Source organism: Arvicanthis niloticus, chromosome 5 (assembly GCF_011762505.2).
Source record: "Arvicanthis niloticus isolate mArvNil1 chromosome 5, mArvNil1.pat.X, whole genome shotgun sequence".
NCBI classification, from domain to species: domain Eukaryota; kingdom Metazoa; phylum Chordata; class Mammalia; order Rodentia; family Muridae; genus Arvicanthis; species Arvicanthis niloticus.
In genome coordinates this window covers 33,240,010-33,260,949 of record NC_047662.1, presented here as the reverse complement: position 1 = coordinate 33,260,949, position 20,940 = coordinate 33,240,010, and the positions used below count along the sequence as shown (strand labels likewise).

At 50.6% G+C, this 20,940-nt stretch overlaps 1 protein-coding gene across 1 annotated transcript in view; it reads left to right on the top strand.

Moving 5' to 3' along the window:
• The first annotated feature begins 1,678 nt into the window (after positions 1-1,678).
• Hivep3 (HIVEP zinc finger 3) overlaps positions 1,679-20,940 on the top strand; it is a 101,258-nt gene continuing 81,996 nt past the window's right edge. The window contains exon 1 of the mRNA XM_034503869.2: positions 1,679-1,806. The gene's annotated coding sequence lies outside the window, so the exon portion shown is untranslated. The remainder of the gene's footprint in view (positions 1,807-20,940) is intronic.

The following is a 20,940-nucleotide window of genomic DNA, read 5'->3' as shown; positions in this document are numbered from 1 at the left end:
AGCTACGAGGACACTGAGAACAGGGAAGGGATGGGATGGGGACAGGGATCTGTATATGGTGGGCTTGACAGCAGGAGAATAGACGTTATATGAAGGCTCCCAAGAAGTGAGAACTGATTTACTATGGGAGCCAGCTGAAGCTGGGCAGTGGGGTGTGCAGCTATTTGGGGTGAGGTGGGATGGGGTTTGGGGGCCCACATGCACATAAGAGCACATGGCCTTTTCTAAAGAAAGATGGCCTCATTAGAGCTGTGCTTGGGCTTCTGGAAGTTGGGGGGGGGGCGAGAGTAGGCATCCACAGAACTACTAGGAAGCTTGGTAACTGATGGGTAAGCAGGCAGTTGTGGGTGAGCAGGCCTATGGTCAGCTACTGTCACCCCTGCCTTCACTTCCCATAAGCCAGACAGCCATAGTGCTCTGACCTGGCTCTGGAGGGAAAACATTGGTTCTGGTGGAGCTGTTGTAGAAAGGCACAGAAATACTCAGCGTCAATTGCTTTGTCCACTGGGCTCAGGTGTGTTTGAGATCATGGCCTTGAAGCCAGAGAAAGCTTGGCTCCTCTAAAGATCCTTTGGGGAAAGGCCTGGTAGAAACAGTAATGGACTTTTATGATCCAGAGAGTGTGTCTTCTTTATTGTCTGGTTGCCCCTGGTCCTCATAACCTCCTGCCGAAGCTGTTCCAGGGCAGACAAGTAAGGCCTGGAGTCAGCCAAGCCAGGGCAGCCTACAAGCAACACCCTCGGGAGCTGAGCTGCAACGCAGGCACCTGTGGACTGCAGACAGTGCCGAAGTCTCAAGAACACTGCTTTGTGTTGGCTGGTGGGGACAACTGAGGGGCTACCTCAAATACATCCTTTGCTGTTCCCAACAAGGACCAAAGTAAGGCAGGTCTGGTACTAGAAGCAGAAGCTTCTAGTAAGGTTTAACCATTGGGAAGTCTCTGTTGACTCCCACCTCCGCCCAGTTAGAGCCCAGAGAAGTCCTGCCAGGTCTTCTGCTCCTCACAATCCTTAAAGCTGATTCCAGCCTGAGAATGCATGGGCTTTCCGGATAGGGCTGGCATCTGGGAGGAAGACTACTGGCTGTGCTCATTTTGGAAAAGACGATAGGCGCCCTCCTGGCACTGTGGATCCAAGGCGTGGCACCCAACGACAGGGCCCCTGCCGCGGTCACTGGGGCTTCCCTGCCTGTCCTCTCTGGAGAGCCTGAGAGGAAATGACAAGCGCGGGAGCCAGGGCGGGCGAGGAGGGAGGGGCGGCGCCCACAGTGACACGGCCTGTCACAGTGGAGGCGGCCGCGCAGACCCTCCCAGTGGCTGCTGGAGCTGGGGATTCCCCAGCCGCAGCAGATCCCATGCCCCGACCGCTACTGGCTGCTCCGCCGGGCTGCTCCATGACCCCCGCTGCCCCAGCATCCCAGACCAGCTGGTGGCCAGGCTGTGCTCGCCTCAGACAGACAGTGGGGTCCCCGGGTTTGGCAACAGGAAACTCTGGGGAGAGAATGGAAAGAAGTGGGTGGTCCGGCCCCTGCGACTTCCCCTGACATCACTGCCCAAATAAGGAGCTTCCCAGCGGCCGCGGGGCGGCCCAGAGCCGCGCCCGCCCCGCGCCCACCCCGCGCCGCGTGGGCCGCCAAGCGAGCGCCCAGGGCACCGCCGGGCGGAGCCGAGCCGGGCGGAGCCGAGCGCGCGGGCGCTGCCGAGCCGCCGGAGGCCGGGCGCGCAGCCCGGCGCAGCCCAGCGCAGCTAGCCCGGCGCGGCGCAGCCCAGCGCAGCCAGCCCAAGGCGCAGAGCCCAGCCGGCCGCAGGTAAGCACCGAGCGCGGAGCACCCCGCAGCAACGAGGCTACAGCGGGTGGGCGCGGCGGTCCTAGCTTCCCGGATCCCTTGGGTGCGAGCGGCCCGGGTTCTGCGCCGGTGCACGCGCTCTGCGCTCGCGTTTTCCCAACGCTACTTCTGTCATCATCCTAGGGTGACGAGCGTTCCCGCGTCCGCACACCGCCGCGGTGCGCAGCCCCATTTGCCCTTGGGTGCGCAGACTCCAGGGTCCTGTACGGACCCTCGCCCCTTCTCAGGGACGCACCGCGGGGTCTACACACCTTTGGGAACAGCTCAATGGGTTTGGTTGTTGTGGCCACGTTTCCCCGGGAGGCCTTGTCAGTTTCAGACTGTCAGAGCACACAGCCTTTGCTCATTGCGCGCTCTCTGTTAGAGAGTGAAAGTGGCCCTGCTCTGGTTCTTCCTTACCCATGGCAGAATGGCACCTGGCTCAGAGGGGTGGTGGTGGTACATGGGGGTCCATACCTGCAGTGTTAGGTAGTGTGTTGCCATTGGCAAGGATCTGTTGGGCCTCACAGACTGGTGTTCCCAGAGACCTGTTCCACCGGCGTCTCTTAAGAGCACCGACTCTACCCGATTGGCATGTGCAGGGTGCTTGGGCTTGGGACAGGACTGGTGGTGGCTGCAGAACAGGTGCGGTGGCATCAGCCTTGAGTTCTTCCAGGGGGTTCACATAGCAACCATTGCTCACCTATAAGAATATAGTGAATTTATGGACTGTTTGATGAAGACCACAGAGGAAAGAAAACAGACTCAAGTGACCGGTCCACAGCAGGGCTCACCCACATCAGAGTGGTCCAAACTTCATTCAGCTGTGCTCTCATCATCTGGAAAATGGGAATGAGTGTCCCCCAGGGAGAACCGAGGGCCTGTAAGTTAAATTGTCTTATAATTGTGAAGTTTTGTGCATGTACTGGTTCCAGAGGTTTTAGTGATTACTGGGCAGGCATTTGCCGTGGCTCTGCTCTGTGACCTAGAACACCATGTCTGCCCTATCATCCGCACAGAAGCAGGCATTAACAAGTGTCCTTTGTGCAGGCTTGCAGATTTCCCAGTGTGTTCCATGGAACGTTAGTTCTGAAGGCTGTTCCACGAGTAAAGGTTTCCCGGCTTAAGTCTGGAAGATTCCACGAGATGATTTTTACCCATCTGGCCAATCGAGCCATATTAGCAAATTAAAGGCTCTGAAAAGTCCTGCAATATAAGACCCTGTTTAACTTTGTCAAATCCACCATTCCTCTTGCTGGCTGTAGTCTTTTCAAGTTACATAGGCTTGCTCTGCAGGAAAACAACTTCTTGGATGTTTAGAATAAAGATGATATGAACAGTTGCAAACAAACTGACAGCTGAGTTCTAATCACCCTGTTGGGTGGAAGATGGCCAGGAGCTCAGAGCCACAATTGGCCTGAGATGGCCCAGTAGTGACCAGCTTCATTGAGTAGTTCCTAGAGACAGTTAAACACTGCGAACGGGGGCCAGAACCCAGGGTCCCACCCAGTGCTCTCCCATAACAACTGCAGGCAGATGTGAGGAGACTCTTCTGGAACCAACCTTGCTGCTTTTTGCAGGAACCTATAAAAGTGCATTGGGAAACATCGATTTACATGATTGATTATTGGATGAACTATTGATCAGGTACACACTCTGCACTATTTGTTTCTCTATTTATTTCTTTACATGGGGAACTCCCCCATGTAAAGCTCAAGCAATAGCACAGGCTGGGGTAACAGTGAACTCCATGATGATCAGTCTCTTCCTCACTCACGCCTGTGTACTGCTTCACACCCAACAGCCACTTCTATACATGGACCCACTGTAGAAGTAGATCCCCCATCCCTTCTCTCTTTCACGTGCATGCAAGCGCGCGCGCACACACACACACACACACACACACACACACACACACACACACACTCCTGTCCACTCATCCACACACGCTCACATTCTCTCCTACACACTCCATACTTGTTCACACTCCCATGACCGTTTCTACATGCCCCCCCCCCCATCCATCCTGTTCTGCTCCAGTCCGTGGCCAGGAGTCACTCATCAGAAAACTCCCTTGTCCCCATGTCCCCAGAGTTGGCAGTTGCTCCCCAAGATGCATCCTGAATGAGTGGGAAACCCTCTCGGGGCTGAGCCAAGACCGGGGTTCTCAGAGTCTCCCACTTTCTTTCACTTCCTGCCCTAATTGCTCATGTTGTCTCACTGCTATTTGGTCACGTGGAAAGGGGTGTCTCAGCTCTGGGGAGTGCTGTCCTGTTTGTTTTAATCAACTGTCAAAACAAAAAAGGACCCCACTATGTAGCAGAGTGGGCACAGAGGAGAGGGCGAGCATGAGTGCCCCTGGCAGCAAAGATGGCTTTAACCCAGACCAGCATCCTAGGGGAGGTACCGAGTGTTTGCCCAGGCATGGTGTGTCTTAGGCGGCCGTGTAGGCATTGCAGCTGTGAAACCTGTCCACTCCCTTTGTTTCCAGAGCCTGCTCTTTGGTGGGAAGAAGGATGATGAGTATCAGAGGGCATGATGGAGACCTGCCTCTGATGCCTGCACAGAGAGACAGGCAGCCCAGGGACAGGGCACATTGGGAACAGAAGGAAGAAAGCCCAGAAGTGAGACTTGGGGCTCCAGGAATTCTCAGACTTGACACTGGTCCTGGACCCTGAGCAATGGACGTGGGGGCAAAGTGTCGAGTGTCAGGAAAAAACTAGCAGAGGACCAAAAGGCTAAGGCCCCACAGCAAGAGGGGCCCAGACTAAGGAACACCAAGAGAACACAGGCAGCTAACCACTGCTCGTGGATTCCTAGCCAGCATCCTCTGGGGGAGCCTGCTGCTCCATCTAAGGCCTAATTACCATCTTGGCTCTGTCACAGAGGCCAAAGTGTAAGCATCCTGTGCTTGGAGACCAGGCTGCCTCTGCTCTCTCAGAGGACTACACCCTCTATCTGACCCATCCCACCCCAGTCATGCTAAGAGGGTGGCATTCCTGGGGTGCCTCTCTGCCACCCCACTGCAGAGTCCTGTGATCTGTGTGCAGGCGATTAGAGGCGGTTCAGGTGGTCCATCGGGATGGATGGTGAATTGGTTGTGCTGCTTCCATTATTAATAACCATGATGTCATGCATCTGTGCAGCTCTTGATCGGCTGCAGAGCACTCTCTCCTATTATCCCCTGTGTTCTGTAGGCTGATCTGCCAAAGAGGGAGGGCTTGGGGGGGGGGGGGGAGCTTGGACATCGGCACACACCGTTGCTGCTGCAGGCTCACCCAGGCCTGGGCCTCTGTTTCCTCAACTACAAAGCCATTTTTGAAGAACCAACTTCCTGAGGCTCTCAGTGGGGTGAAGTGAGGACTCAAATCACATGTCAAGGGCTTGGCACAGAGTAGGCACTTTAGCAGCTGCTGGTCCTCATCATCCAGGCAGGGAAGTCAGAGTTAAGCAGGATTGTGACTTACCTATATATTCTAGGACTTTCAGTGACATTTTAAAATATATTTACTATGTGTGCATATCCAGTAGGCCTTTTATATATGCCCTATTGAGTTAATTTGCCTCCAGTTGCACAGCAAGTTCAGAACAGAGACAAGGTTCAAACCCAGGCCTGTGGCCCCAAAGTTCTTTTAAAATCAGTGAGAATGATGATCATCATAGTGATTAATGAAACAGGCCCCACCCCCATCACCTTTGTGGAGATCACCAGTGCTGTTGCTTTATTAAGGATCTCTACGTTGGAAGGTCTCTAGAGTTCTGAAGCATGGCGCTCTCTGTGAACATGAGCAGATTTCAAAAGAAGCATTTGGAATCTTCCAGAAAAGGGTGTAGACATGAGAAAACAATCTAAATAATCTTTTAACTAGAGAGACTGTGGCCTTCCTCTGAGGGTCTTTACCTACAGTGTCCTAAATTCTGTCCCCTTTGTCTGGTTTGGAGACCCTGGTAATGCATCTGGTAACACGGAGCTGGCCCTGGTGCTGCATGGCCAACAGAAGCAGAGAAGCCCAGAGCATGGATGCCTAGGAGGCCAGAAGTTCTTTCTACCTGTTTCCCGTTTCTACCCAGCCCTAACTGTGGCTTCAACACAGTTGTCCCAGGCCCACAGCAGCCTCACGAAAGAACACAAACTGTGGAGTTGCCTAGATGCAAGGACACACCTCCTGCATCCTCACCAGGGACCTTGACCACATGCTATTCCCTCTCTTGAACCTCAGCTTCTGGTTCTTTAGGAGGGAGTGCTCCCCCTGAGCTGCAGGGCAGGTGTCATCACTGCTACACCAAATGCATAAGAGAAGCAACTTGAAGGGGGAAGGGTTTACTTGAGTTCACAATTACAGTGGAGATGGTAGGAGCTCGCTCACATCAGATCAGGAAGAGGGCGGGGAACGGCTGGAGTTCAGCTCAAGTTCCCTTTCTCCCTTTCTTTCAGGCTGGGACTCAGTCCAAGGGATGGTGTCACCTACATTCAGGGTGGGTCTTCCCTCCTCAATCAGTTCTCTCTGGAAACACCTACACACCCAGAGGTGTGTCTTCCAGGTGATTCCTAAGCCAGTCATGTTGCCAAGGGAGCTCAGTCACAACCGTCAGATTCCAGAAAAATCCTCCCGCCTCTACCAGACAGGTTACTAAGCACCCGAACAGTAAACCAGGTGCCCCCACCGTTGTTGGGGAGACTTCATGACTGACACTCATAAAACTAAAATCTCTGTGTTTAGCTGCTTCAAAGGGGCTTGCTCTAAATGGCAGTCTTGGGAGAGGGCTACATTTCATGACAAGATCCCAACCTTTGGGTGAGAGACTCATCTGTCTTCTGCCTTTCTTACCCTTCTCCTCATGTGGCTCTGCCTCTGGTATATGCTGAGGGCCAAAGTGGGTCAGAGCCCCCCACATGGAATCACTTCCCTTGCTTGATGCCTATCAGCGGCTAGGGGAGTGAGGGAGCCTGGGAGGCCCACACTGAGTTTAGGCTTGTGCCTGGTCTCCTGGGCCTTAAACACCTGGCTGGAACACTTTCATCTCCTTCTGCTATTTATTAGCCTGTTCGCAGGCGGGTTGAGTTCCTCCATGGGCCCAGATCTGGCCCAAACACTAGGAGAAAGTCTATATTCTCTAGAAGCTCAAGTTGAGGGAATCTGTACCCTCCATGGTACTGTTCCCCTCCAGGTCTCAACATACCCATCTCTGGAATGGGTTCTCACCAGTGACCTAACTCACAGGACTCCACCTTCTATAGCACTGTCCAGAGCCTCTGACAGCGAGAATGGAGGCTTACCCACCTGGAGGAATGACACTGTGAGGCTAACTCTTGTCACTCCCTGGGGGATTTGCTGTGCGTTTCTTTTTGCTCACTTACGTGGTTGTGGCACCTTATTGTGGAGCACTGGGAAGGCTGGGTGAAGTGGCAGTGTAATGTGCTGGCACCTGGCCACTTCTCTTGCTTTGCACTCTGCCTGGCTCAGAGCCCTGCACCCCTGCAGGCTGTTGTTCCAGGGGAGCAATCTTCATTCATTGCCACCCCAGTTCAAGTACCTCAGGCTGGTCCATGTAGGTAGATGGTCAGATTGGAGCTCAGGTGCGTGAGCACCTGTCTGTCTGAAGGTGAACTTGAACAGCTCTGTGGCTGGTCACAGTTATTGCTACTTGCTGGGGATTCTTGGAGCTTGTTTAGAGGTCTGAAACATGGCAGCTTCTGTGAAACCGTGGGCAGATTTCACAGAAAGCATTTGGCATCTTCCACACACCTGGGGCAGAACTTAGGCTGTTGAAAGCCATTACTTCCAACACAAGGTCATTTCTCACACCTGCACCCTTTTCTGGAAGATTCCAAATGTGGAGAAGTCAGAGCCAGGCTGCAGAGCAGGGCATCTTGGGCTGCTAGTGGACTTGCCCTGTAGCTGCTACATGTCCTGCATCTTCCTTCCTGTCTCTGAAGCTGGGGGAACTCATCTGCAGCCCCCCCACCCTCCCACAACCTCCACCCCCTCCCCACTCCCCACCCCCAGCAGGTTCCTTCTGCCTGGGTAGTCTGTGGCTTTTGATGCTGATGCTCACCAGGGAAGGGCTCCAGTGCAGGACAGGGTGAGCTGTGGGAGTTCCAGCTTCTGTTTGGATTTGTTGGCTTCATGAGATAGGTCCTGGATGAGGAAGACACTGTGGTCTCTAATTGGCAGAGCTGCTTGGGATAGAAGAGGCTGGAGAAGGGACACTAATGTCATGGGATTATTATTTTTCTTAAAGAAACTACAAGAAGCCCAGGTTCCAAAACAGTTTGGTTTTGTTTTTATAATGTGAACTCAAACAGTATGGTTAGAGGATTGGAGGGCTGGAGAGATGGCTCAGCCGTTAAAGGCTAGGCTCACAACCAAAAATATAAGAGGATTGGAGACCTGTGTTCAGGTGACCAAACTAGAGGCTGGAGGCTGGGGACTGTCAGCTCAAACTTAACAACCCATCATCTGAGGTCCTGTGTCTGCTCAGTGCTTCTAGGTAGTGTTGGGAGCTGTTCTGGACACAGGTGACACTCTGTGCTCTCCTGGGACTTGTCAACCAGGAACAAGGGAACACAGGAAGGTGTAACTTAGCAGGTCAAGCAGGGTAAAAGGCCTACAGCAAAACAGCAAACATGAAGGAGGATGCCAGGAGTCGGGTGTTCCCAGGCCTTCCATGTGGATGGCCAGGAAAGGTGACAGGGATAGGGTGACAGGTACGCATAGACCTCCAGGCTAATTCTAGGGGTATTTCCCTTCTCTGTGGGGTACAGAGAGACATATGGAATACTTTGATGTAGCTGACAGGGATAGCTCTAGAAGGAGCTCAGACTATGGCCTGTCCTGCTTTGGAAATGGAACATGGAGTCCTCTTCCTGACAGCTACCACAGTGGCATTGGTGATTACAGTCCGGTAGCCGCTCGCCTGAGCTGTAAGACTGCAAACACTTGTCCATGTTGACTGTCTCCTTCAGGCCTCCAGTGAGGCAGAGAGATCCTTGCTACCCCGTGGACATGGAGGCTGAGGGCTGAGGATGAGAAGTGGTGAGTTCAGAGCCAGGTCACAGCACAGTATAGGTATAACTTACTGCCTAAGTGAGGTTGCTTCCTGCAGGGTGGCTGGAACTCTGCCTTCACCTCCACCTCATACCACCGTGATTGTAACAAACAGTGATGCCTATTTCTGGAAAGCAGCAATAATCCCAGAGACAAAGGACATGATGACTAAATAGATGGCAGTGCCCTGGACTCCTGACTGGGTCTTGGGGTAGAAAGGGGACAGTGTTGGGAAACTGAAATAGGAAGACAGTCTGCAGCTCAGCCGCTCACACCCCACGTCAGTGTCTTCATTTTGACAGGCACCTCATGTTATATAAGATGGGAACTCTAAAGGAAACTGGGTGGAGAATATCGAGGTCGCTTTCAAATAACCACACATTTCCCTGGTGAAAAGCTGACTTATGACTGAATGGAGAGCTAGCTCAGTGCATGAAGCCCTTGTCACACAAGTGTGAAGATCAGAGTTTGGATGCCCAGAACCCATATAAAAACCACGCAGGTGTGGGAGGCCTGCATGTAATACCAGAACCTGGGTGGTGGAACCAGGGGATCCCCAAGAGTGAACTGACTAGTTAGATTAACTAAAAGGGTGGACCCCAGGTTCAGCAAGAGAACTTGACAAAGAGAGAACGAATGTCCAGTGTCAATACATATGTGCATTCATGTGTATGCACCTGTTCACAGGTGGTCTCATACTCACTCAAGAATAATACACACATATACACTGCACAACCACACAGTGGAAGAAGAATGAATGAGTGATTAAATGAATGAATGAATGAATGAATGAATGAATGAATCTACCTATATTCCCACCACATGGCCTTCCAGAGGTACTCGGGGAAGCCATGAAAGAAGGACCCTAAGTACTGGAATCTTTGGCTTTGCTGGCCACCCCAGCATGCCATGGAGAGTGGCACAGAGAGAAAAACAGTGACTGTCCAGTGTCTGGACACAGTGGTCAAGGAACACTGAGGTGCCTTCTTGTGAAGCGGCCCCAGTGACTATCCAGTTCACACTTCACCTGCCTTTCTAGTTGTCCTGAGTCTGCCCCATGCATCTGGTGGTAGTTCTCCAACTTGTTTCCCAGCACCTGTGACCAGCAGGTGGGCATCAAGTGTTAGGCAGAGCTGTGTCCTGTGACTGACCTGCAGTGTCTGAGAGTGGAACAGAAAGGGGCAGAAAGCAGGGCGAGAAGGTGGGGCTAGGTAGTCTGATTCATTTGGGTGCTGGAAAATACTTAGGCTTGGAGAAGGGTTTCCTGGGAATGGAAGAAAGAGACTAGGTTGTAGCAGTTTCAAGGGTGGGGGCCTAATTTGCCATCCACAAAACATTCAGTTTGGCTTCGGTGAGTCTCTGGGACCTATCTGCTGAAAACCACTGAGCCCAGAGCAATTTCCACCTCTCCCTAACTGCCTGTCCATACAGACTGTCTTAGTTAAGCTTTATATTGCTGTGAAGACACCATGACCAAGGCAACTCTTACAAAGGAAAACATTTACTTGGAGCTTGCTTACACGTCAGAGGTTTATTTCTTTATCATCATGGCAGGAAGCATGGCGGCATGCAGCAGACATGGTGCTGGAGAAGCAGCTGAGAGCTCTACATTTGGATCAGCAGGAAGAGACAGTGAACCACTAGGCCTGAGTTGAGCTTCTGAAACCTCAAAGCCCACCCAAGAGTGGCACACTTCCTCCAACAAGATCATACCTCCTAACAGGCTCACTCCCCAAGCCTTTGGGGGTCATTTTTGTTCAAACCACCGCAAAGCTTAAGCCTTTCTGGGTCAGCACTCACAGGACATACCTTTGCTTGGGCATGTGGACATATGAGGCATCCCTGAGACATCAGTGGGCCAAATGATGCAGGGTGTGCAGGAAGCCGATCTGCATTCTCCTAGATGATATTTAGAGCTGAAAGGGAGAATGCCCATGCCAAGATGGGGCTGTGGTTTGTTACTGATCTTGGTTGTTTGGTTTTGAGTTCGTGTCTCATGTAGCTCCAGCTGGCCTTAAACTGACTATTTGGCCAAGGATGACCTTGAACTTCCATCTTTCTGCTTCTACCTCCTGAAGGTTGGGATTATAGATATGTGCCACCATGCTCAGTTTGTCAAGTGCTAGGGATCAAACCCAGGGCTCTGTGAATGCTAGGCCAGCTTGGTTTTAATCAAGCTCCAATCCTGTAAGATAAAAAAGGCCAGCATTTCTCATGGTAGGTTTGTAGAGCATGTGTCTGTCTTAGGACACATAAATGTGGATAGGAAATGAAAACCCTCCATAGCTGAGAACTTTGGGTAAAATGCAAAGGTCCTTATATTATAGGACTTCTAGGTGTGCATGAGTTGTAGGAAGTATACTGGATCCATCAAAGGGTGTGTGTGTGTGTGTGTGTGTGTGTTGTGAGTGTAAGACTGTGTGCAAGAATGTATTACGCGAAGCTCTCCAAGATCGACTGATCAGAGAAGGTATATGTGTGTGATGTGCACACGTTTATGCAAGCATATAAGATGGTGGACTGGAGATTTGCACAGATGCATTTTGGGAAATGCTGAAGTCATCTAAGGTCAAAGCTAAAAGTGTCATGTGAATACACAGTAACTTTAAAACTTGTTTCTGCCTGTTCATTCTGCTTGTCAGCTTCTCACATTTTTCTGATTCTGTTAACTTAATTTTTTTTTTTCTTAGATGAAAAGTGGCAAATGGCATGAAAACACTCCCTCCCCCTCTGTGTTGCTGTGCCCCTGGGAATCGTGGGAACTATACGGTGCACATTCATTGTAGTGAGCATGGCCTGGTTCACAGAACAAATTCGTGTCTGCTCTGTGATCCAGAAACCCACATGCAATGTTGTTGTTTCAGGAGCTAAACAAATAAATAAATAAATCACTAAAACATGTCAGTACAGACCAGAGGCAACTTTGTGAGGATGGTTTGCACACACACCCTCCTGGTACTCGGACACACGGAAGCATGTGTGTCAGTTACACGCACTGTGAGCCAGGTGAGAACGCCTTTGGTTTGAGGATGTGATGTCTCCAGGCCACGACTTCACCACATGCGCTAATCTTGCCCAGGCAACCTGGCTGTCACTCCCGTGGATAAACCCTGCCCACCTTCTCTGACATGTCCCCAGGCATGTCAATGTCCCAGGAAGGGGCAGGGCCCCTGTACAGTTCCAGCTCAGCCTCCTTACCCTGCATATAAGACGTACATTCTTTTAAAGATGGTACGCAATAGAGGAAGCGATTAGTAACAGAAAGGGGGATTTTCAGGGGGACTTTCTTTATGGGTTACATTACAGGGGCCATGGGAAGGCTTGAGAGCCAACTAATTTGCAAGTGGAAGGATGGGCTCAACTTGTCCCTCAGACTTCACCCTGCCCTTTATCTGGCTATTTGTGACCTTGGACGACAAGTGACCCTACTCTTTGAACCTCCGTTTTCTTGGCCATACACAACGATTATGCTACTACTTGACAGGATCCCAGTTCCGTGCTCTGACATTGGGAGAGAGCCTAGAACAGTGCCTAGTACAGAGGAAGCGGCAAGCTCACTGTTATCACACATGTGAAGAATCCCATTGATAGAGTAAAATAGCAGCCACGTGCAAAAATAAGCAGACAGCTCCCAAGGTGAAAATAGCCCATAAACACATGATGGACACTTGAACTAAGTCCAAGGGACTGGGGATTATTTTGCCTAAAATGCCCCCCAAAAGAAAAAAAAAGTATATAATGAAGCATAGAGATCAAATGCTTGCAAAGACCTAGGGGCTTTGGAAGGCTCAATTGTCGTGAATGAAAGCTTTAAGATAATACTTGCTTAATCAGGCCAATCCCAGCTCCAGAGAGACCTATGTGCAAGGGCCTTTCCCACAGCATGTTGTGTGTCAGAGAACTGACAAGGCTCTTCATGCCTGACTGAGGCTGTGCTCAAACATGGTGGTGTGGAGTGTCCTGCATCCAATATAAAGAAAGATGTGTACCTTTGGGGCCAGCACGGGAGGAGAGTCAGGGCATTCTCTTCACCAGAAGAAGACTTCCACATAATGTGTTCTGTGCAATCCTATGGTAATCCAGAAAATGTTCAGGTTAGTGCAGGCTAAGAATGGCCCTGCCCATGAAGAGTGGTTTCTGTGCTCATGGAAGCTGCCTCAGAAGATACCTGATCCACCACGAGAGGATAGGATTTGAGAGCGTGGAAGAGACACTGTCAACCTTATACAAACTGCCCTCTTCCCGTGTGTGTGTGTGTGGGGGGGGGGGGGGGTTGCACGTGCGCGTGCACACACACACATGCACATTTATATATTTTATTTATTTTGGTTCTTATTTATTTATTTTTGGTTCTTTTGAGACAGGGTCTCACTCTATGCACTCTGTAGTCTCAGCTGGCCTCAAATCATGATAATCCTGCCTCTCAAACTCTGTGATTATTTGAGTGAGCCACTATGCCTGACTTGCACATGTATTTGTTTTGTTTTGCTGGTCAGGCTGCCTTCTGTATTCCTATGTAGCTTAGGATAGCGCTGAATTCCTAGTCCTTCTGTCTTCACTTCCCAAGTGCTGGGATTAGAGGCATTAGTTCCTGTGCTCAGGAACACGTGCATTTTAAGTAAAGACAATTTTTTAAAAAGACAAAAAAATGAAAAGGAAGAAAACCTCTGAGGTCTAGGATTAGTGTGGTGCTAATGCATGGTGGGCATCACAACTGGTGGCCTGGCACCTTGTAAGTGCCCCATGAACATCTCTCCCGCCTTCTTTTTTTCCCTCCATGGAGGGGAGGCTGGCCCTTCTCCCACCCTTGAATTTCCACTTAGTGTTTTCCCAAACTTAGTAAGTATGCAGTGGCGATTACAACAGTGTCAGCCACCCTTCTGCTGTGTCACCCACGTAGAGTCACTTGTTCAGAGAACCCATCTGCCTCTCACCTAGACAGCCCCAAGGCTCCTTTCTTCATTGTGAAGAGATGGCTGCCATGCAGCCACCCCTTCCTGGGGTATCTAGCCATGCTAACTGTCTCTCCCACCTTGCAGAATGGCCCCTCTGTCACCCCACATGCCCAGGGTGAACCTCAGTCACGTGGATCATGTCTGGCTTGTTTCTTTTCTGTTTCAGTCCACAGCCAGCCTTTCCAACCCCCGGGGATGTGGGCTTTCCTGGTCCCCTCCCCCACCAGCTTCCACCTGGCCCTGATGAATTCCATCATGCCTGCTTAAAATCATTCGACTTCCAATTTGCTAATTTAATTCTAGTCTTACAGAATTTTGGCAACCCTGCCAAGCCGGGTGCCAGATGCAGATTTAATGAGCATATTTTCAGTCTTTCTTTCCTGTCTCCATGAAGATGCTGAAGGGAATGGGCTCTGGACTCGCTCCCAGGATCCTGCTTCCCTGGAGCACCCTTGCTTGCCTTTGACCCAGCACCTCAGGGTATGGCCCTCCTGCCAGGGCTCTCCCCAGCTAACTGGAGAGGTCCTGGAGAAGGAGCTCTCATTGCATCCTGCTACCCATCATAGAAGCCCCAACTGACTTCCCAGCATTCAGGCCTCACAGGAAATGTATTTGGAGAAAATTGCTTATTTCCTCCAGCCCATGTCTTCCTGTAGCCATGTGCAGCTCAGCAGATGTTTGTGGATGGATGATTTTAGCAAACACACACCGAGTGCTTTCTAGCATGGACCATCCACAGCCTACAACAGAATTATGGCACGGGGGACTCTGCCCCACAGTGGCAGGCCCAGATGGTAGGCTCGGTTCTGCAGCTCAGACCACCCATACACTGGTCACCTCATTTGAACTCATACCCTTCTCCTTACGGGAAACATTTTCACCCCCCAGAGTAAAGACTCAAAGAAGTCAGGTGGGCGGTTCGAGGCCACAGAGTGGTGAGCAGCAGAAGTGGGGCTCGTTTGAGGCTTTTGATTCTAAATCTAGAGCTCTTTCCATTGACCAGGAGCAGCAGCCCAGGGCCTGGCACTGCTGCCTGTGATTCCAGTGTAGTCACTGCTCATGGCTGGTCAGAGCAGGCTCACATACACAGACGCCCCTGCTACCCCACACAGATGTCCTAACAGTGCAGACAAAGTCACAGAGCCTGAGTTGTGGGGGCTGCAGACACCACCAAGTATACAACACTTAGGAGGTATCTAACAGGAGGCACAGCAGCCTGGATGAAGCTGCAGCAAAAAAGACCAAAGGGGGCTCCACATGGAGTTTCCCTGGAAGAGGAACAGGTCGGGCTTTCACAAGGAAAGCCTTGCCTTAGGGCAATTCTATTCCCTTTCTGAGCCTTGGCTTCCCATGGGCGTGAGCTGAGGTTGGCTATCTCCTGATGTTTTAAATAGGGGACCCTCCTCTCAGACCCTTAACTATTTTTCTTAACCCAAAAAAGATCATACACTGAATTCCCATCATATAACAGAGAGGCAGAATTGAAGATATCTTGAGTAGCCTGTGGCTTTACAGGGAGCACATTGGAAATATTTCATTGACATCTATCATCGTTGCCAATGTGTCTCCCCCCAACAACCCCCATGCACCCCTCCTCCCCAGGTAGATCTGTAGCTGCAGCCTCAGGGATTTTCAGCTTGGGGAAGGCTGTGTGACCTGACCGTTTCTCTTCTCCAGTCTCCATTTCTCAGTCTCAGTCCTCCCAGGTAAGGACTAGATAAGCCAATGTGGAATTCCTTAGCACGAGCCCAGCTCAGGACACACACGTTCATGTCCTTGATTGAACTGGATGTGAGGTGTCAGAAATCAAATGGTGCTGGGGTGCTCCTGGGACCACCTAGAACAGTGCTACATGCATACTAGGCCTTACTACCCAGGGACTCTGGCACTCAGGAGCCCTCAGGAAGAGCCAGGGAGGAGGAAAGGTTCGGTGAGCATTACAGACAAGCTTCTCAAGAGTAGAAGACAGGGTGGACACAGGGTAGAAGGAGAGCTGGGGACACGCTGGGAGAACTGTCTCCTGGCTGTGACTCTTGTGAGTCCCTGATGGTGGCCCAGGTCCATCCATCCCCAGACCTTACAGTTGGGCACAAGATCAGAACCATATCCCAGTAGCTGGTAACAAGAGGGTAGAGAAGAAAAAGCTGGAAGCTGGTAGAGGTGCAGCTAGGGAGGAGGCTCCACCCTGCAGCCAGATCCTTGGGTACCAATCACTGCCCTGTCTCCCTGGAGCCAGACTGCAGAGAGAACTGTTTCCCAAGCCTAGGAGAGGGCCTCCAGTGGGACCTTCCCCCGTGGGGTGGAGGAAGGAGGAAGGAGGAAGGAGGAAGGTAAGAGATGAGGGGATGCTTTTCATCTCATTGGGGTTGTTTCTGGCTCTGCTCGAGCTGGTGCAGCCTCTGTGGAAAATGTCTGTGCCCAGCTCAGTGTGGAAACCCAGGGAGGTTTGAAAGGATAATGTGTGCTGAGAAGACAACAGGGAAGCCATGGTTCTCTCTCTCTCTCTCTCTCTCTCTCTCTCTCTCTGTGTGTGTGTGTGTGTGTGTGTGTGTGTGTGTGTGTGAGAGAGAGAGAGAGAGAGAGAGAGAGAGAGAGAGAGAGAGAGAGAGAGAAAGAGAAAGCATTTCTGTTCTGGACCTCAGAACACACACACACACACACACCTGTTGTCTCCCTCCCACTACCTACCCTCTCTCTTGCTTGTTCATCCTGGGAAACCTTCCTCTTGAACTCTTTCATGCTGTCTGGGAGTGGAGACTGCCCTCCTGTGTGAACAGATGTCCATATCACATCCCACAGTCTCATAAACTGGTTATGCCAAAGGGGAGTCGAGCTGGAAATCAACTGTGAGATACTGATTATCCAGGGTTACCTGTGTGAGCCTGGTATAATCACATGGGTCCTTTAAATATATCTATTAAATTAATATTTTAATTATACAAATGTATAGGTTATCATGGGACCAATACCTATAGGTAGCATCTGGAGAATACAGAGTGTAAAAGACTCCACTGACCACTGGTGGCTTTAAGGAGGAGGTTGTCAGCCAAGATAAGAGGGAATTTTCTACTAGCTATAAGAGGTGAAGAAATACATTCTCCCCTGGAAGTTCTAAAAAGAGCCTGTTGACACCTTGGTTTTAGATACAGTGCATTTCATTTTAGAATCCTGCCATCCAGAAACCTTGGGTCATATGTTATCATATATCAATCCATTAAGCTATCTTATCCCAGCAACCTCTACAACTCAAGTGACAAGGAGCTGAGCCTGTGATGAGGAGAAGGCCTCCCTGTGCCCAGGACAAAGTTGTGCGAGTGTTTGTTTGCTTCTTGGGGGTCTGGCTTTGCTCAGGATCTCACTCCTGGGCACAGGTCTTCTTGGTGAGCATGCAGCACTCTAGAGCCCTGGGCAAGTATTGCTACAAGCACACAATGCAGATATATCCTCTTGTTCCACTCTCCAGGTCCTTCCCGTGGTGTGTGTGTGTGTGTGTGTGTGTGTGTGTGTGTGTGTGTGTGTGTGTATCACTGCTGGCTGACACCTGTTGTGACCTGGGTGTGTTTTATATGGACAGATGCAATGTATAAGGGTTAGACCTGCATACTGGCTGCCTGGGCTGCTTTGGCCAAGTCCTTACCTCCTTCCTCCTTGGAGGCTGGAGGCCAGTAAGTTTGTATAAAATCCTCATCTTTGAAGTCCAGGAGTTGTAGATCATCTTCCAACAGTGGTGTGTGGCACATGGGCTGACTAAGACCCTTCTGGACTGAGACCCTTGTTGACTATTTAACATCCAGGTTCAGGGAAACATGAACCCCAGGGTCTGGTAACAGGCAAGGTTAGGGGGAATGGGTGCAGAAGTGAGAGAGGCATTCTACTCTCAGGCCATGCAAATCTGGCATACAAAGTCTGTCCATGTTCCATTTTATAGATTAGGAAACTAAGGTCCAAACAGAAATGCTTGGTTCAAGGGGATGGGAGGAGTAGCAAGAGAGCTGGGACCAGAGCACGGGTATAACCCAAGGACAGAGCTAGTTTTAAATTCAATGCCTGGGTGATAATGGCTGAATGAGTTTATTAAGTAAGTCAAATTTATTGAGCATCTATTCCTGTTAATACTGTGTTGGAGGCAGGGCTATGGCTTGGGAACAAGACAAACAAGACCTGGCCTTCCCCTGAGATTGGTTTTTTTTTTTTTTGTTTGTTTTTTGGTTTTTTTTGTTTTTTTGTTTTTTTATGTGGAGAGAATAAGTAATAATGCAATGATTGAATTACAGTGGGGATAAATGTTTTGTGGAGGACGTTCAGGAAGTCATTCCTTGTGAGGGGATGTGCAGATTGGGCATGCACAAGTGATGTGGGGCAGCCATGAAGGAGTGTATAGTATTATTTGGAGCACAAGACTGGTACAGCTGTAAAGTAATATAGTCCAAGATCATAGACAACTGTGTAAACCAGGCTGAAACCTTTCCTTCTCTTCTGGACTTTGACCCTCATCTCCCTGTTTGGTGGTCAGATTACATGTGGTCAACCATCCTTCAGGAGAAGCCTTGTCACTAGCTGGACCTAGGGACCAGGAGGACCAGCATTGTTCTGCCCATGGATCAGGGCTTTACCTGCCCTGGCTTGGGATCAAAGGCTCAGAGGCCTGTAGTGGCAGAAGGCGCTGGTGTATTTAGCAATAAGGGCTTCTCTGCTAGCTGGAGCCCAGCTCACAGTATTTCCTGTACTCTAGAGCACTGGGCCTAGAAGGAGTCTATATATTCTAGGAATATAACAGCCCACAGCTCACTCTGTGTGTATATGTGTGTATGTGTGTGTGTACATGTTTGTGTGTATATGTGTATGTGAACATGTATGTTTATGCACATGTACATATAGGTAGAGGCCAGAAGTAAGCCTCAGATGTTGTATTCAAGAGCTGTCCACCTTGTTTTTTAGACAGTCTCTCTCTTGGAGACCTGAGGCTCATTTGTTATGCCTGGCTGACTTGCCAGTGAGCCCCTAGAATCTTCCTGTGTCACCTCCATAGCACTGGGGTTATAAGCGTGTACTGCCATGCCTAGAATTTAATGTAGGGGATCTATACTCAGATCCTCATGAGCCATCTTCCCAGCCAAAGTACAGCTTTTGATTAAAGTACCCTGCCTTCCTGTAGAGCAGACTGGCTCCTGGTGGAGCATCTGAGTGGCTCTGTTGCAATGGCCTGGGCAAGTTCTACTTCTCCCAACTCTAGCTGGGTAACCTGAAATAAGCCACCAAGCCCCAGAGCCTCACATAATCAATATGGTGAAAGTGAAGGAGAGTTAATCTCACCCACTGTTAAACTGAAGAGGACAGAGGCAATGTGCCAGTGGACTCCAGTATTCTGATGGATGGGGACAGAAGCCATCATTACCTGGGGACAGTCAGTCCTTCACGGATGCTAGGATTTGGCTTATGATCCGAGAGCCAGAGACCTATCCTGGCTTTGTGGAAGAGCTGAGAGGACCCAGCTCTCTCTGTTTGGTTTTTCTGTACTTGAGGGTACTTTTCTGGCTAGTAAAGAAGCCTACCCTGTGTCAGGGACTTAGAACTGAAGGGTTTTTTTTGTTTTGTTTTGTTTTTTGAGATAGACTTTTCAAGTCTTTGGGTTGGCATATGGAAGCCTACAATAGACCTGATTTGTTCTCAGTCGCATGACAGTGTTGTAGTCAGACCTAGGTGCATTCTTCTATCCCTGCCCTCTGTGCTCTTCCATAGTTCTGCAAGTTTAGAGAAGCATAGGTAGACCTGGCCAGATCAGAAGCCAGCAGGGTGGACCTCGAAAGGATTTAAAAGGAAGAGAGCTGGTCAGCCCAGTCTTGGGTGGTCAAGGAGAAAGCAGGAGCATGGAGGTTCCTGTAGATGGACCCATGGAGAATGATCTCAGCTTTCCTTCCCTGCTCCAGGAACTGCTCATCTTCACGGCCCCAGGCCCTGAGGCCAACATAAAGACCCCATCTGCACTGCTGCCTTTGCAACAGCCAGGATTTGGGGAGCCTCAGCCCAGTTCAGGGACCACAGATGCCCTAGGAAATCCCTTGGTCCAGGTGGACAGTACACATGCCAGCTAGCAAGTTTCCCTGCCTGGCACGTGGGTCTGGAAAGTGAGGTCTATACAGGGCTATGCTGGGTAGCACCCTGGTGGGCAAGCCAGGGAATAGTGGTGAGAAGTCACCGTCAGCTGCGCAGTACTCGCTGCATACCAGGTGCTGTGCTCACTGGGCATGGGGCTCTGGTAGGGCAGACACTGGCATTTGTTCCTGTCCTGCAAGCTCCCAGTGTCTGAAAGAAGACAGCCCTGCATAGTCTGCACCAAGGATTGGAGGGCATAGAGGGGGGAGATGCCCCATCACCTTTCTGGGAAGGTCAGTAATTTCAGAAATGCCTGAGGAGCGTGGTGCCCAGGCAGACATGATGCAGAAGCACACCACTCATGACAACATGGAGGGTGGAGCAACACAGAAATGGAGGTCAGGAGGGAGGCAGGAGGTGGTGAGGCTTTTCCAAGAAGGTAGCAGGAAGTGGAGAGGACCTGACAGTCTTGAGAGTGAGTTCTCTGAGAAACCAGTTACACTTAGATAGTGGTGATTTTGGTGGTGGTAGGTTGTCAGCCAGGACTTCTAGTCGTCTGTCACCTGGTCCATCCCTGGGGCCCAAGGCTGACAGACTTTGACTGCACAGGCCTCCTGGTCCTGGGCTGCAAACTCAGTGAAACAGGCAGGCAGATGTGAGACTCGTCATACCTCTGTCTGCTGGATTGAACAGGAGCAAACAGAAACCGCTGAGTGACTGAGTCCTCATCCACTCACCTGTAGATTTCTTTCTTGTCATCCAGGGATGAATTACCAGAACTCAGTATCTACTCATTCATTTATTATCTGCGGCTCTGCTCAAGGCTCTGAGTGAAGCAGCTGTGAATCCCACAGCAGAGTGAGTGTGCTGTGCCAGCATCTGTACACACTGTGTCCCGCAAGCAGGTTAGGGAAGACCAGCGCAGTGGGACCATGTCTCCAACTGAGCCACTGCTGCTCCAAGAGCCTGAAAGTTCTGGGGCTGAGTGGAAGAGGTAGCTGGGCTGGCCTGGGCTACAT